Here is a 17,280-nt window from a genome sequence, read left to right as displayed (position 1 = left end):
ATCTTGACGACAGGGGCAAATGTCTCGGAGTAATCAATACCCTCAACCTGCGAGAAACCCTGAGCAACAAGATGTGCTTTGTACTTATCAATCAAACCATCAACATCATACTTAGTGCGATACAACCAGTGGCACCTAACCATCTTTATGCCCTTAGGAAGAGGATGGAGATCCCAAGTATGATTCCTCATCAAAGAAGAATACTCCTCCTCCATAGCACAATCCCACTCAAGGTGTCCTGTAGCCTCTAAAAACTTATAAGGATCATCTGAAATGGCATGACTCAAAAGACTAGAACCCACAGTATGAGAACGGGTGTGATGAGTATCTGAAGGATCACCAGCCATAGGTCCTGCCGCCTCAACAGTAAAGTGAGCCCACTTGGGCATCTGAGGTGGAGTGGGTGAAGGTGGGGATGGTGGATCATCAGCAGCATCATTAGATTCATCCTCAAAATAATCCTGAAGAGATGCAGTGGGAGGAGTAGGCAGAGGAGTAGACACTGGAGTCAAGGTATCCACTATGGGAAGGCGCTCATAAAATTGAACATCCCGTCGAAATAAGAACTCTCTGGAACTGGGATCAAACAACCTGTACGCCTTGACATCCTCACAGTAGCCAACAAAAATGAGGGGTCGGCTCTTCCACTCCATTTCTTTCCTTTGAGCATCGGGAATAAAAGCCCATGCCTCACTGTCAAACACTTGGAAAAAAGAAACATCAGGCTTGTCATGAGACGAAGCCTCCTTAGGAGTCATATGTCGAAGTGCCTTGTGAGGCATCCAATTCTGAATATAGTTAGCACAATTGACTGCCTCAGCCCAAAAAGATGAATCCATGGACCTGGACCGAATCATACAATTCTCCATCTCCCGTAAAGTTTTGATCTTGTGCTTAGCGACACCATTCTGCTGAAGGGTGTAGGGAACAATAAATTGATGCTGCAAATCATGCTCAGTGCAAGAATATCTGAAAGCCTGATTCACATACTCCCCCCCATTATTTGTACGTATCCGCCGAATAGAACAACCAGACTGCTTCTCTACAAATGTCTTGAAGATTCGAAATGAATCAAAGACATCAAACTTGTACTTAAGAAAGTACACCCATGTGCGTTTGGAGAAGTCATCGATAAAAGTGAGTACATACTTGGCCCCAGAAAAAGGAGTAGGAAATGACATGAAATCGCTGTGAATCAACTCCAAGGGTGTCAAAGCACGAGGGGCTCTTCCCTTCGGAAAGGGATCCCTATGATGCTTGCCAAGCACACAACCATGACAAACACCATCAGTGCAGGAAATTTGTGGGAGCCCAAGAACAAGTGTATGTGTACGCATCTACTGAAGATATCTATAATTGACATAGCCCAAGCGCTCATGCCAAAGCTTACTCACTGAATCTGCATGTGCTATAAGAGATGAACCTGCACCCATAGAGGGCTCAAATCCTTCAAATCTGTAAAGATGAGATGCAGTATCAACACTCCAATAGCCACAACCAAATCAAAGTCATGGAGGTCCCGAATAACCACATCATGTGGTGAGAACTCAACTGTCTTACTAGAGCCAGAATGACAAATCTGATAAATGGACAGGAGGTTCGTCGAGATGTCAGGGACAACCAGAACATCTTGCAGAGTACCCCCATCCAAAGAGACATATCCTGAACCCAAGACTGAAAGCTGAACTAAGTCACCCACTGCAATTTGTGAAGTACCACAAGAGGCAAGAGAAGTAACCAACTGTTGAGTGTGAGTCATATGGTGAGAAGCACGAGAATCTAATATCCAAGTGGACCCATAGGTCGAAGCTCGAGCAGTGAGAGTATGACCTTTCCCTGTGGAAGGAGAAGACGCCTAAGGTGAGGAGATGTGATGTTGTTGCATGGCTTCCTCTAAAGCATCTAAGCGTTTCCAACGCCTAGAAACTGGTTGTCCTTCCTTGCCACAAAAACTGCAAGTGTCTCCTGATTTCTTCTTAGCCTTCGAGGAAAACTCACCAGACTGTGAAGATTTCCCATGTTTCGGAGGAAATGGTGGTTTAGAATCAAACTCAGGAGGTGGCTTGGAGGAATGCTCACTACCTGCAGAATTCTTCTTTGGATTCAGTTTCTGCTTTTGCTTCTCCTTAGAGGACTGAGCAACCAATGCTTTGTTCTTGGACCCTGAGAGCATGTTTAGCTGAGAAAGATGAGACTGCTCATGAGACAAAAGCTCACAAAACACATCAAAGGTAGGCATGGTGAAACGAGCACCTAGGCCATCCATGGTGGAGTAGAAAGCAAAGGCAAAAAACTAAAAATGACCCCGAAGCTTTGAAAGAATCAAGTGGATGCACTCTGTGTCTAGCTTGATCTTGCCACATCCCTTGAGAACAGATCTGGTAGTCTTGAACTTGTTCAAAAAATCCTCAATGGTGGAAAAGGAATCAGGTGACAAGGAAACCAACTGCCTCAATCTGTAATGCCTGAATCTCATTAACCCTCCCGAAGAGAGACTCAAACTTCAACCACATAGCACGAGGAGTGAGCAACTCATCAAGGTGAAACAGAAGACTATTAGAGACATGCAAAGAGAACAAACCCATGGCCACATCCATCCTGATTATGTGTTGAATAAACTCATAAGGACGTTGCAATAGAGGTTAAACCTCATCCAAACAAGACCACAACCCTTGTGCTTGGAGAAGCCTCGTGATGCGAGGCTTCCAGGTGTGATAGTTGCGTGAAGTCAACAACTTAATTGAAGGATCTACCATGAAAACTCTGCACCTGCACTTGCTTGTGGTTTTTATATTATGTGATATTTTAGAATAGACATAAGATGCAAAAGGGTTGGTTTGTTTTGAGAGTTTTGGTGTTCTGGATTTCTGATATAAATGACACAAAGCGAGAAAAAAAACACCCCCCCACAATAGATAAACCCAAACCCTAGTACATACTGATGAGAAGGAAGTAGTGCATAAGCAAAAAAAATCATACTTGAAGCCCCTGGAAGCCTCATGATGCGGGGCTTCCAAGTGTGTTAGTTGTGATGCGAGGCTTCCAGGTGTGATACTTGATTTTTTTTATTTTTCAAAAAACTTTTTCGCCTTTTTTATTTTTGAATTTTTTCTTCTTTTTTTTTAAATCAAAAAATCGGCCTGCATGCCATAAAAAGGCAAAAAAAATAAAATTGAATTTTTCTTTCTCGAACTATGTGTCAAGGTTGTACGACCTAGTACTGAAGAAAAAATACCCCCAGAGGCTCAGGAGTCAAAACTAGGCACGTTTTATATGACTATAGGGGTTTTTGGGCCTTTTGAGCACGATGGTGAGGTTTTTTTAGGCCCAAAGTGCTCAGAAAAAGAGGCATATCCCTTGGTGCATTAAAAAACTTCCTGAAACCCCATATCTGCTTTCAATGCAAAAAATCTCAAAACAAGAACAAATAGTTGCAGATCTGAAGCTCTAATACCATGTGAGAGTTGAGAAATACAACACCATAGGAGCCCAAAAGATCTCTGCAAGCTGAATAACCTGTTACAAAGAGAAGCAAGGAAGCAATAACAGAAAAAACAAATACACAAAAAATATGTTCAAAAGATGAGAGGTCAATATTCACAAAATGTGTAATGTGATAATGATACAAAGAAAAGAAAATTAACCTCTAATAGGTCAAGAAACACTAAAAGGGAAAACCTAGGCTTGCACATAATAATTAATAAAAGAATTAATTATTATGCACCTAATGTTAGCTTAAATGTAAAAAGAGATAAAGGGAACTTAAATAATTAAACAAATATTGTTTAATTAATCAAGTAAAGACCCGAATACTCTAACAACATCCACTTACATGGATCCATGCATGGTTGAAACAAAAAAATCGAATCAAAAACATAATCAAGGTCCATTACCAATAGGTTCATGTTATGTTTACAATAAGGAGAGAGGGAGATAGTGGGAGATATAGAGGGGTAACAAGATAGAGATAGAGAGGAACATAGAGATGGAGATTGAGTTGAGATGGAGGAGAGGGATATGGAGAGAGAGAGAGAGAGAGAGAGAGAGAGAGAGAGAGAGAGAGAGAGAGAGAGAGAGAGAGAATTTTAGAAAGTAATATATAGAGAAAGGGAGAGATATAGGGGCAGAGAGAGATGAAGAGATGATGAGATAGAGATAGAACGAGACATGTAAGAAAGAAATGGATAGATAGAGGTAGAGTGACAAATAGATATAATGGGATATAAGGAGAGATAGAAAGAGAGAGATTGTGATATAGAGAGAGAAAGATAGATAGATGTGAGATAGGGAGGAAGATGGCGAGAGATAGATAGGGACATAGAGATATGACATTCAAATCTTGTAAGCATATGAGAATATACATGTCAAGATGCATGGACCAATTTATAACTAACACATCAACAAAGACGTTGACATAGGTTGACACCTGGTATGGTGGTTATAGTTTTGAGAAATCTTTGGATCAGTGGTAGTAATTTTAGCATAATAATAAACTATTTTAAATCAACATGTATAAACTCATTAAAAGACAAATCATAAAACATGATCTATATTATTATTTTAAAAAATCTCAAAAATTATTATAAATTCATTATAAAATAATATATATCATTAATTTATTTATTCACCCCTAAAAAAGTCATTTCAACAAAAAAAAACTATGATTAAAGGGTAAAAGCACAAACCTGTGTCACACTTTTATAAAGGAACCAAGCAACACAACTAAAATTGTTTAACTTTGACTGCATAAAAGTAACATTTTTAAATTGAATTTTGAAATGATGTAAACTGATCAAATGTAGAAATATTAATGAAATTTAGGTCTGTTATTTTTTTATTTTTTTTGAAAAAAAATTGATATTTTTTTTATAAATTCAAAGACATATTTTGCATTGCTGAAAAATGTTGAAAATCAGGGGTTCTAGTCGGTGTCACCAAAATAATGAAAACGAACTTTATTTTTTCCAAATAGACAACATATATATGCAGTGTTAAAAAATAAAATAAAAATTGGATGTATATTTTTCTCGTTATAATATTTTGAAGTCCAACATAGCTAAATTTGACAGTTTTCATTCGACATCACCTTTTGACTACTAAATTTATCATTAACCAAAAAAAAGAAACCCTTTTCAAGAAGATTCTCTCATCTAGTGAATTTTTTTTTTTAATATCATTTAATATTTATTTTTAATTTCTAATCAGCCTATTTTTAACTTTCAAAAGCTACTCGCAATGTTTAATTAATAAAAATATTAAAATTAATCAAAATACTAAAAGAATTATATGCCTAGATTTGTGACTTCGAGCTCTACAAAAGGGTATTTTTTGATTTTTATAAAAAAATATTTTGCTTGAAGAAAAATTGAGCAAAGTGAAAAGTTTAAAAAATACAGAGTTTTTCACTTTTTTTGCACCACATCACATGACATATAGGCTAGTCTGGCCAGACTCAGTGTGACCGAACTAGCCTTAGTTTTAACAATAAAAAAAATTTGAAATGAACTAAGGGAGTCCGGTTGGACTTCCGACACCATTTCCACATCACGCAGCCCGAGGTAGTCCGACCAAATAATAAATATAAATGTAACGTCTCTATAAAGAAACAATAGAATCAAGATAAAACTACTTTTTGCATGTTTTTGAACATTAAAACATCCAATTGTCAAAAAAGAATTTAAAGAAAAGTAAAAAAAAGTTGAAAATGTCAAAAAATTTAGAAGATATGGCATCACATTTTTTACTTATTTTCAACAAAAGATAACAAAAAAGTTTCTAAAAATATGCATAAAGGAAGAAAATTTGCTAGCAAATTAAAACATACAAGGAAAGTGCATTATACTTGGAATACATATGTACTTGAAATAAAAAGTGGACTTTCAAACACTTTAGGGTGTAACACAAAAAAGTGTACTACAAATTAGTAATAAATATTATTACCATCTTTAATATAGTGAGGAAGAGATATAGTGAATTAATTGTTATATATTATTATTAGGTGTATTATTAATGTAATTGTAGTATATTATTATTATTATTATTGTTATATGAATGTAAGAATACGAATAATGATATATTTATAAAGCACCCATCAATGTTGATAATATTACTACAAACATTGATATATTTATAAGAATGTAAGAATACAAACTTTATTGTAGTAAATTATTATTATTGTTATATGAATGTAAGAACCCATCAACTTTATCTTCATGTGAGAAATATTAATATAATCTTATATATTATAAATTCAATCATATATAAATAGATATAAATGGATAGAGTAGGAGAGAAAGGGGGGAGGGAAATACAAAGGTATAAAAAAGAGAGAGTGATAAGGATAGATGAAGAGATGGAGATACAAAGGAGAAGAGATAAAGAGATAGATATAGTAAGAGAGAAAGAGAGAGGAGTTCATCTCAAAGATCTAAAGATTAATAATTAAAATGATTAAAAATGGTCGACAACAAAATATCATAAAAAAAATTAAAACATCTTATAATATAATTATTATAAATTTCCATTTGAAGAGAGAATATCTTATAAAAAATTATCATAAAAAGTAAAAATAAAAATAAGCATAAATAATTAAATATATAATAATTATAAATTTATAATGACTAAATATTAATATTTGATTGTTGAAAAAAGAAACATTAATTTTAATAGTATAAATATCCATAATTAAATATATAGTAAATATGTAATTGTAAAAAATAAATGATTAAATATTATTTCTTATGATTTCTTTGTTAAAGAAATGCTAATTTTTAAATATATTACACTTCTAAATATTCAAGATATATCAAAAAAGAATATAAATTCATATTAAGAAATGTAAAATAAATTCATATTTTAATTTTAATTTTAATAAAAACTACAAACAATAAATAATAAATTTAATAAATAAATAATAAAACTAAATTTTAAAATTTAATAATTATAAACTAGCCTTTAATATTTTTTGAGTAAAGGCCACTTTTTATTCCCTTAAAATTGTGTGTTTACTTGTACAATACTTTTATAACGGAAGGCAAGTGCTCCTCCCTCCCTCATGTGCAATCCCAAAATTTTGAGATAACCAAAGTTACAACTTAATGACACCTTTTGTCTATGAGTAAAGAATGGTGAATGGGAAACTTCATGTTTTCACCATTTATTCTTCTCCATATATTTTGTGGTGCCTCGAATATGTTAGGGGAGAGTAGCCAATATGTGCGCGGGGTCCAGAAGGTGATATAGAACATGTGCACCGTGGGCCCCACACATGACTACCCTACTAGACAAAACTTGCACAACCGCACACCAAAAACATTACCAAAAAAATCGCATAAATATTCAACTTAAACATAACATCTTTTGGGCCATACATGTATCCATTACCAAAAAAACATCAAACATTGCATAACATTTAGAAATATTAAAACATTGTCTTCTGAATCAAACACATGTCAGCGTGGGCACTTTCACGTGCCACCATGCCAATGTTGGTATTATGGATGTGTTGCATTAGTTTTGTCATTGATGTCAACACTTACCTTTATGGAGATCTACATTATTGATTTGGCACTATGGTTATATTGGTTTACTTCATCGGCAAGGTCAGTGACTTATGCATAGTCACCGGTATATGTTCACCGACATGTTATATGGTTCACCAGCACTGATTGATGACTTGTTATCATCTGGAGATCACTTGATTATGTCAGAGACATGGTTTGGATACTTGGTTTTGGTGTTTTGTTTATTGGTCTAATCGGGTTGACATATTTGTTGTTACCGGCAGATTGGTCTAGCTTATGGACCGGTATACGTTATCTAATCCAGATCAACACGTCACGTTTTGGAGATGATATATTGATTGGATATTGTTGTAAATGTATTGAGCCGACATGTTGTATTGCATCAAGACTTATTTGTAATTGATTTAGTTGTAATAATCTTAGTGAGCTGACATGCACATTTGGTCTTAGGTTTTGTATATATGTAAGATCTCATTTGTGAGATGGAGTGTGGTATGGTATGGTTATGATAATGTGGTATTGAGGTATTATATGAGCAGATCATAGAGCAAATCAAGCAGACATCATTTGAAGGTTCAAGGAAGGTTTGAAGGTGTTTATCAGAGCTTAACCGATACTGAATCTAGCATTGGAGATGCTATTTTGAGCAGTACATTATTCTAGGATTTAACCATCCTACTGTAGTCATTGCGACTCCCATTTGAGTAGTGTGCTCTAGGCGGTTGGCCTTTCTGCATGTTCAGACCCCATTTGTATACACATACTATCTATAGTAGTATCATCTTATTGTGGGTAAGGTTTCCCACCATGGTTTTTCCCCTTATAGGGTTTCCACGTCAAAATCTTTGTGTTATGTGTTGTGGATGTTGTTTCTCTTTCTATTTCATGCATTAAGTTTCACTTATATTGTTAATAACTATTAATTTGTTAACCAACATTAAGTTTGGTTTACCAGTATTAAGTATTAAGTTTGATTATATTATAATTGGGTTGAAATTCATTGACAACTGATTCAGCCCCCCACCCCACTCTCAATTGTCCTTCTGGTTCCTAACAATTGGTATCAAAGCTAAGTCCTCTTTTTGCAGAAGCCTAACAGCTTGAGGAGATCCTATGGCAACGAACTTTTTCAGGAAGGACAGTCCTAAACTTGATGGAACTAACTATGGTATATGAAAGATTAGAATGGAGACACATCTGAATTGCATTAGAAAAGATATATGGGAAGTTACAAAGAATGGCTATGTTGGTCTTGTTCTGAATCAACCTAATCCACCTACTTTGGCTAAGGACTTGGAGAATGATTGCAAAGCAAGAGAAGCACTTCTGAGCACATTATCAGATCAACAAATTATGGGATTATCATATCGATCTACTGCTAAAGCTATTTGGGATAAATTGGAAACATTGAATGAAGGATATACCACTGTCAAAATTGCAAAACTGGAATGTTACCGGGTCAGGTATGAAAATTTGAAAATGGAAGAAGATGAAAGAATTTCTGCTTTTATGGAAAGAGTTAATGAAATTGTTTTAGGAATACAATGTTGTGGAGGTTTTTTAAGTGAAGATGAAATTGTTTCTAAAGTTTTAAGAGCTTTGCCATCGACATACAAAATGAAAGTAACTGCTATTAATGAGTTGAGAACAATGCCTAATACATCAGTATCTAGAGATACCTTGGTTGTAAAACTTTCAGCATTTGAACTTGAGGAATTTGGTCTTGTTGCTGCAATTAAGACAGATTTAGCCTTCAGAGTATCATCATCTATATTATCGTCATCTGACATATCTGATTAGAAATCACTTTATGCAAAAGAACTTGAAGTTATCAGAAGGGAAAATGAAAAACTGGAAGAACTTGAAGCACTATTTGCAAGGAAAATGCCTAAAGGTCCAGTAGGAAGTAAGTATGAAGGTAAAGCACCTTTCAAATGTTTCAATTGCAATAAAGTTGGTCATGTCGCTTCTAGATGTCCTGATAGACATGCAAGACTAAGGGAGGAAGCAAAAAGATCATATAAGCCTAACCCTGAATATCAGAGATACAGATTTAAGAAAAATAGAGATAAGTCATGTTACTATGCAGATGAAGGTGTTACAAGTGATTCAAATGAAGATCCAACAGATAGCAGATGGGATTTTGTTGCAATAAAATAAGATCAACCGACACTTATTGTCAAACCGGTAGAGCAGGCACTAACAACAAAAATTGAAGAAAAAGATGAATGGATAATAGATTCTAGATGCTCATATCATATGACTGGTGATAAAAGCAAATTCTTATATTTTCAGGAAATTCATGGAGGTCTAGTAAGGTTTGGAGATGATAAAGCTTGTTTAATCAAAGGAAGAGGCACTATATCTTTGGATTGTAAGCATAATACTGACAATGTTTACTATGTAGAAGGTTTAAAGCATAATCTTTTGAGTGTTGTTCAGTTAGTTGAAATAGGATTTCAATTACAATTCAAGAATGGGAAATGCAAAATCACAAACAAAACTGGATTGGAGATTGCAACCGGTAATCAGACCAAAGGTAATATCTTTCACTTGAATACCAGTAATAAGACATGTTTGATTGCACACATTGATGAAAATTGGTTATGGCATAAGAGACTTTGTCATGTGAATTTTGATTGCATTGTAAAGATCAATTCAACTAAAGCAGTAAGGGATTTACTTAAGATTGTGAAACCTCATAATCCGGTATGTAAGGAATGTTAAATGGGAAAGCAAGTTAGAACAACATTTAAGAGCATTACTGAGAAATCCAATAATATTCTTGATTTAATTCATACTAATTTATGTGGTCTAGCAAGAACAAGAAGTCTACAGGGAGATTTATATTTTATGCTAATAATTGATGATTATTCTATAATGTGTTGGGTTACTTTTCTCAGGGAGAAATCAGAAGCTTTTGAAAGATTCAAGAAATACAAGGCAATGGTAGAGAATGAAACCGACAAGAAAATCAAATGTTTTAGAATCAGATCAAGGAGGAGAATTTACATCTAGAGAATTTAATGCATTATGTGAATTGAATGGAATCAAAAGACAACTATCAGCACCCCGGACACCCCAGCAGAATGGAGTTGTGGAAAGGAAGAATAGAACTATTCTGGATACAACAAAAACCATGTTAATGGAAGCAAATCTACCTCATGTGTACTGGAGAGAAGCAACGAATACAACGGTTTATACTTTCAACAAAGTTCACATCAAAAGTGAAACTAGTAAGACCCCTTATGAACTATGGTTTGGTCATATTCCTACTCTTAAGTATTTCAGAATATTTGGAAGCAAATGTTTGCTACTACTTATCAAATTGCCATTAGTTTTTATATTCAAAGTCATACTATATACTCTAGTCAGTTAACACTACCGAATCATGCAGTCAGTATACACAGAGAAGTCGGTATGCACAGTCTAGTCGGTTACAGAAGAAAGCAGTCACAGAACGCAGTAGACACCAAGTTGTCTACCGAGTATCTTTTTGTGACTACCAAGCAGCAAAGATGACACACCGAGTTGATATACACCGAGTGTAACGTGTTACCAGATACATTGAACCTGGACATGCATATGAAAACGTGTTACAAGATCGAGGCACATCTAACCGTTATTACATTGGAAATTGCACCAGAAGATTGTGTATGATTTTGAGATCAATCTAACCAATGAAATATTTTGTATAGTTATTCATTCAATAAATCTTGTTTGTAAGATCGAAGCAATGAATTAGATCACCATCTTAAGAGATCTATTTATACAGCATGAGTTAAGGGTGTATATATGTGTGTAAGAAGACTGTTACAGAGACACAGAGGTCACCGAGAAGGTTTTCAGAGAACAGTCGAAGAACAGAGTAAACAGAAGGGTTTACCAAGTTACTATATGGGTTACCGAGGTATGCTATAAGCAAGGTAATCTATTCTGAGCACATAGAATCTGCTATAACATTTCAAATGTAAAGTTGCAGATATTTGTAATGATTTTATTATAATATTGTGAAGTTGTAAGAGAAACCTTTAACAGGGTAAAAGACTATGATCAAGTCTATAAATTGTAAATCCTCTAACCAAGTGTAGAATTCAGACTAAATGTTGTAAAATCCTTTAGCAAGGTAGATCTAACAGATCTTGTTACTCCTAACAGGGTGAGCTATCAGAAATAGCTAAAATGTAGCTCTAACCGAGAACTCTTTATTATTGCAGTAGTGAAGTTGTGGGTGCCATCCCCACTGCAGTTTTTCTCTCTAACCAAAAGTTTATGCGTAACCGAAATATATGTGTTATGGAGTGAATCATGTATGATTGTTATCTATTTGTTTTAACTTTATTTTATGTTACTGCACTACTTTGTTTATGCATAACAGTAAAGTTATTAATCAAGAAAAGTTTTGGAGTACTGATTCACCCCTCCCCTCTCAGTACATTAGCTTTCCATATTGGGCCTAACAATTGGTATCAGAGCATGAATCTTGGAAAAGGGTTTAACTACCTAAAGAGAAAGATCTTATCAATGGAAGGCTACAAACAATCTCAGAGGATTGTATATCTGCAATAAGAGCTGGATCATGCTAATCAAGTGATTGCAGACATGCAAAGGCAAATGCAAAAATCTCTGAAAGTAAGAAGAAGATTATCTGATGATTTACAGGATTCTCAAGAACTAGTGGAACAAATTGAGACATCATCTGAGAACAATATATCTGAAGAGACAGAATAAATGATTGGAGTATTGAAAGAAAAGAACAAGGCATTAGATGATCAACTAAAAGCAATGATAAGAGAACATGAACATTTCAGCACACAAATCACTGAAAATCTAGATGCATTAAGGACAGCTAAGGATAAAGCAAGAGATTTAGAAAGAGAGAAACAACAACTTGAAGTCTTAGTATCTGATAAAAATGATGAAATCATAAGGTTGACTGGGATTCAACAAAATATGACAGATCAACTAGGTTATGCACATCATGAAGCAATTTTGAAGAATGATGAAAATCAAGCATTGAAACTTGAAGTATCGAGATTGACCGATGAACTTGAAATAGAGAAGAAATCCAAAGAAACACTGAAGAAGAGTTATGAAGCATCAAAGATGTTGGATGAGCAACTGAATACAAGAAGACCCAACAAAGATGCAGGACTCGGTTACAAAAGAAAAGACTCTACCGAGAAAGGAATTCATACTACCGAGAGAGGAGAATCATCAAAGCAAGCTGGAAAAAGGAATAACATCAAAAGAAAGAAGCCTATTTGCTACTACTGTGGAAATCAAGGTCACACTGCCAACATATACCAAATCAGAAAAGGTAAGCAACCGAATATCACTAAGTCCAATGATTATTGTTACAATTGCAATAAATATGGTCACACATCTAATCAATGTAGGACAAAGTCTGTTAATAACTATCAGAAGGCAAAATTCAAAGGGTTTTGTAAAAACTGCAATAGATATGGACATAGTACTGAGAAGTGCTGGCTTAAGAAAAAGAACTACACGTGGTCTGCACACCGAGCAAACACTAGAGGTTACCGAACTTACACAGATCCTCACCGATAATATGCACCAGTACCATGGGATTACAATACAAGGATATGGTGTGAATGTTGTGGAAGATATGGACATATTAGTGCCAACTGTTTTATAAAGTTTGGAATGAACAATCGAAGATCATGGAGAAATCCTGGTATGGCATGTTTTCATTGTCACAAAGTTGGACATTTAGCTGGAGATTGCAGAGATAAACCTAGAGGAGACACTGAAGAAATAAAAGAAAAATTAAAGATGATTTGGAAAAAGAAGGAAATTGTGTCAAATGAAGAAAGCACCTTACCTACCGAGTTAGGTGCACCTATTCCAAATTAATCAGTAAAGGTATTAAGGGACTGCATTCTTTGAAGTTTAAAATCATAATAGTTCCTATTCTATTATGTACTAAATTGAAAATCTGCATAGTTAAGATGCGTTAGTAAGTTTGAAATTCTATCAAAAGTACTTTACAGGAAACTTGTCAAGTCGGTGAATATAGGAAGCTTGTTAAGTCGATAAATGAAGGAAACTTGGTTACTCGATTAAAACGAAAAAAAGGGACTAAATCAGTTAAAGGTGAATCGAGTGCATTTAATGTTTTTGACCTAACCTGCACGGAGCCCGATAAGGTATTTTGTGTACTTAAAAGCATTTTCACGGTCATTTGCATTCACCAAGTTTTTGAAAGAACAGAGCAGAGCGAATCAAGGCGATCAAACTTCATTCAGAGTGAATCCAAGGTATTTACATCAAATCTCATCGCATTATTAAGCTGGTTTACCGATCTTATCAAATTGTTATTATCTGTTGAGTGTAAAGTGTCTGTCGTTTGTAAACCGTCAAACCCTAAGGATAGTTTGCTAAGTTTTTACCTGAAATCTACAATGGCGCCCAAGATCCAAGATCCCATTGTTGTCAAAAATGTAGAGAATCCCTCACTGAAATACACTTTGACTCCTAAAGTCGCCTCCGAACCGTATGACAAAACCGCCTTTTCACTCATCCCGGATTGAGTCTTGTTAGTCAAAGATGTTAGATTCTTCACCAAATGTCGTGTTGAAGAACTTGGTCATGTTGAAATAAGAGACGACTATGATGAATTATGTACCGATGGTGTATTAAACAACAAGTATGAACACATCAGAATGAAAGGATTGACTGAAGCCCTAACCTATCCTCGTGTGTTCAAGCCCCAATGGGTCAAGTTTGTTTTGAGCAGAGTTCATGATGATTTCATGTGGCTAGAAGAGCAACCATTCAAAATCACCAAGGAAATCATTCATGTGATCACCGGTTATCCTATCTATGATCATGCACGAGCACAAAAGATGATATCACAAAAGGAATTAATCAGTTTAATTGGAGTTGAATCTGATTATAGAGGATTAAAACTGAACAATGTCACTGATGTAGAACTTAAGTTTTCCATTAGAGTAATTGGTTACTGTTTCTTCCAATCTGCAAGGGAAAACATTGTACCCTGTGCCGCAGTTGATATAGCTTATAAAATTGTGAAAAAGAGAATGAAAATTGATTTATGTGAAGTGTTACTGAAGAACTTGTTTGAGAACCTGAACACAATAAGGAAGCCGAAGAAGAACAACTCGGCAAATACACTAAAGTTTGGTTCACTTCTTGTCTGCATGTTCTTCTACTTTGAAAAATTATTTCCATCAGTCGGTAAAGTAGTTTGGGAGCTACACCAACCAATCACCCATCAGATTAACGACTTTATCAAGAAATTAGGAGATAATTTCAATGATATAATGGATGATTATTTCAGCAAATTTCAATAGAAGATGCACAACAGGTACCAGATTCCACCCCAGCTAGTGGAGAAATATAAAGATGACATATGCTTTGAGGTAAATACTGATTACTGTTATGTGAATGTTGTGGAACCGAGGACTCAATCTTTGCCACCTATGGGTTACGAGATTGACTTTGATATCACACAACAGCAAATTGATGCATATCTTTCATTACCAAGGCATGCCACCGAGCTGAGGTATGGAACCTATGAAGAGGTGAAGGGAAAAGTAAAAACGAGCATTGTAGTACCCAAAGCTACAAGGAAAGCAACAAAGATGATAAAGGTTTTAACAGAGAAATTCAGAGAAGATTCTTCCTCTACACCTGTCAAAGGCACTCTTGCGATCACCGGAGAGGAATCAGAAGCTCAAGAGGCAGCAATAACACTGAGCACCGAACTGCCTAAGGGTAAAGTGTTAAAAAGAAAGAAACATGACATTTCAAAGGCCCTACCGACTCCTCCAACAAAGAGACCTAACACTAGAGCATCAGCTGCATCACCGAGTAAGAAACAAAGAATGTTACTACTCCCAAGGTAACCAAGACCTACAAGAAATCCACTCGGAGACTCATTTTGGCAAAAGAGTCTAGTGATACAGAATCTGAGGATGCCAACAAATTCCAAATTGTCAAGAGCAAGAAGGTAAATATACAGTGTTGAAAACTTCTGTGCCAATCTAAAAGAATATGGTGGATTTGGTTCTTTTAGATATGTCAAGTATGAAACAAGAAATAATGATGAGAAGAGACAAATTGAAGAAGCTGTCATTTGTACACTTCTAAAGTTTCGGCTAGCTCCATTGGAACTAGTAAAGTCACTTCCAAATGAACTTTACTTGCATATTGATAACAGGTGGAAGTATGCAATGGACTCAGAGAAAGAAGTCTAGTCCATCTATTTCCTGATATATCTGTAGCAGAAATAAAGGAACACTTGACAACCTACAATTCAAAATTTCTTGTCAAACATAGAGCCTTAAAACTGATGAATGGGTTATATATTGATGTAGAAAATGAGACAAAAGCAAAATGGCAGGAAATCTTCAAAATCAAAGATGTCGGTGAACAATCTAAAGTTGAAATAGTTGATGTCACCGAGCAAGATCCTGATGTCACCGAGCACGATCTTGATGCTACCAAGAAAGACCCGGCTGACTCTATTCAAATTGATGAAGATGTCATGGATACAGAGGACCCAGAGCAGGAAATGATAGAAGGCACTACATATGCAAAACTTGTATCTAGTGAATCCATATTAGAACAAGTTCAGCCTTATCCACCGATCACTCAACCTGTGTCTACCGAAGCTCCTCAAGATATAACACAAGACACTGAAGGTCACAAATCTACAATAGGAGAAGATACTACTCTAGACTAGACCTCTCAAGCACCCTCGAGCACCGAAAATGTAGCAGCTGAGACACCCAGTACCGAGACACCGAAAGACACCACAGCAGCTACCGGAACCGACCAAAGTGTTGCCTCTACCGAGGGTCAGCAAGCCTCTCAAGCTATTGTCTTGGTCCAACCAACCAAAGGTAAAGAGAAGAAGGTGAAAAAGCATAGTTTCAAAGTTGATTTATCTAAACCAATAGTGTTGCCCAATGTGGATATATCAAAATTAAAGGGGCAAGCACTCATTGATTTCGGTGAACTATGCAAAGCAAAGGCCGAACAAGAAAAACAGATGGCCATACAAAAGAAGAATAAAGTACTTCAGAAGGTGAAGACACTACTATCAAATATGCTACCTACAGCTACAGTGTCAACCGATGCAGCCATCCATATTCAACTGGATGAACTCCTTAATCAAATAGAAACATTCGGAGTTGATACATCTGAGTACTTGAGCAAGCTAAAAGACAAGGAGCTTACTGCAAAAATGATAAAAGAGGTACAGAAAGCTCTAGCTATTGGCAAAGTCAAACTTGTCAAATTCATTGCTGAGTTGTCCCCTCAACTCAAGCATATTCTTTATTTATTTCAGAAACTTTGTACATTTTCTATATTCATTAAAGATATCAAGAATAAAACTAATGCAATTGAGAAAGAGATCACCGATCTCTCAAATAAGTTGATCCCTGAGCCCAATTCAGTTCAAAATTTTTATACCAAGCTTCAACAGCTCATGGCTCAACAGTTGGAACTCATAAATGAAGAACATAAGATCAGGATGGATATAATGACACTCCAGACATTATTCCTTCCTCATCTTTCATCAGTTCAAGAATAGATTAACCGAGCCACACGCCTATCCACTACACAAGAGGGAAGCACTCTTGATGGTTTAATATCACTATTAGCCGATATTCAAGCACAAAATTCTTTAATGGAAAGTGTCAAAGATGCACTCTCTGTTGCACTCACCGACACCCGGAAGAAGTATAAATCTATTTTTGATCTG

Source organism: Cryptomeria japonica, chromosome 5, assembly GCF_030272615.1.
Source record: "Cryptomeria japonica chromosome 5, Sugi_1.0, whole genome shotgun sequence".
In the NCBI taxonomy this organism is placed as follows: Eukaryota; Viridiplantae; Streptophyta; class Pinopsida; order Cupressales; family Cupressaceae; genus Cryptomeria; species Cryptomeria japonica.
This window is presented reverse-complemented; position numbering follows the sequence as displayed.